This window comes from Apium graveolens, chromosome 9 (genome assembly GCF_009905375.1).
Source record: "Apium graveolens cultivar Ventura chromosome 9, ASM990537v1, whole genome shotgun sequence".
Lineage (NCBI taxonomy): Eukaryota > Viridiplantae > Streptophyta > Magnoliopsida > Apiales > Apiaceae > Apium > Apium graveolens.
In genome coordinates this window covers 91906028-91907952 of record NC_133655.1, presented here as the reverse complement: position 1 = coordinate 91907952, position 1925 = coordinate 91906028, and positions in this window count along the sequence as shown.

The following is a 1925-nucleotide window of genomic DNA, read 5'->3' as shown; positions in this document are numbered from 1 at the left end:
ATGCCAAATATGAAGGCCCCAGTGCTCCTCCCAGAGATTCTAACTCTGGATGAGTCATCTCCTGATGACAGCCAACTTGTCTCAGACAAGGATCGGGAATTGCGAACTCCCATTGCACCACTGTTGACCTCCTTAAGGATGGCTCCAGTGTCTTTTGTAGGTACACTTGGAACTCGGAGCTTTGAGCGGAGTGAACTTGTGAGAACGAGTGACACATATGACCCTAAACCGAATGATAGAGTGCTGAGCGATACACTGCGAGAAGCCTGTGAGACACCTACCATCCAAACTACACCTGTAGATCTATCAAACTATGCCACTAAAGATTATCTTAAAGAGCAACTAGCTTTCAAAGACAACTATCTCAAGGAACATCTGGCTCTTAAAGATCAACACTTTCAGACAGAACTATCTCTCAGAGATCATCAGATCGCCAGTCTTTCTGATTAACTTGAACATCAGCAAGCAGCATTCGCCAGTTTACGGGAATTCATTGAGCGGTCTCTCTCTCATACAGGAAAAGGAAAAGCAACTGCCAACATTGAGCCAAATATCTCAATTAGCAAGCAAGCGCCGATCCCGGTCTCATCTGAAGCAGCTCGCCAGTACTGGGCCAATGACCCCAGTCAGCAAGCAACTGCCTGTTTCTCTTGAGATCCCTGTCTCGATCTTACATGCTCAATCAACACCAGCTTCGAAGGATAACCCAACTGAGGGGGAGAAAAGGTTAGTAGAACAAGAAAAAGTAGACACTGCTGTTAATCTACTTCAAGATGCCTTTCAGACCACTGGTACGTATGATGAATTTGAAAATAAGATGAAGGAAGAGCTAGAAGAGAGAATTGATGAAAGGGTGCTCCTCAAGGAAAGATTCTCCTTAGTAGTTGATACCCTTTCACTTATACAGAAGTACAAGACATCATCTATTTACAATTAGCCAACCTGTTCTGTATATTTTGCTGGTAGTCAACATGACTTGGAATGTCTAAAAACTTCTAAACCACTAAGATATTATAGTATACATGAATGATCTACATACTTGTTTAATACAAGCTAATCCATCAAAAGATGGTTACACAAATCATTTAACTTATCTACTTAGAGTGTTTTGTTAAGTTATCATCAAGTCTAAAACATATTTCTAACACCTTTTCTAAGCTATCTCTGAATCTTTCTATTTTTGGCTTAATAAATCTTTGCAAATCTTGTAGGTATGTGACCATCCTTTGTCAGTTAATCTTGGCCCTTGATATTGCACTCTTCAAGCTGTTTTTGTAGATTTTCCAATCTAAGTGAATAGATCGTTTGTTGATTGATAATCTTGAATCGTTAACTTGTCTATATTACTATATTTGTGCTTCATGTCGAGATATCCATTTTGTTCTATAGAGAAGTGACATCTCGATAAGTATAATGACTTATCGAGATCTCTAGATCTCTATATGTAGAAATGAGTTGTCGATATATCTGAGATCTCTATATGCATGTTTGACTTGTCGATATCTCTGAGATCTCTAATGAGAAATTGACTTGTCGATATCTTTAATCTTCACATCTTCATTCGACTTATCGATATCTATGAGTTCTCTACATGTAGAAATGACTTATCGATATCTCCAACCTTCTCATCTTCATTTCACTTGTCGATATCTCTGAGTTCTCTACATGCAGAAGTGACTTGTCGATATTTTTAACCTTCACATCTTCATTTGACTTGTCGATATCTATGAGACTTCCCTATAAACCATTTTGGACTTCTCGATTAGTGATTTTGGAGTTCTCGAATGACTTCTCTATATAATTTGATCTGTGACTTGTCGATATCTTGACTTAAATCATTATTCATAAAACAAATTTATTCAACTACAAGCTTCTACATCTTTTCTCTGAGGCATGATCTCTGCTTGATCTTCTTCCAGAGTTTA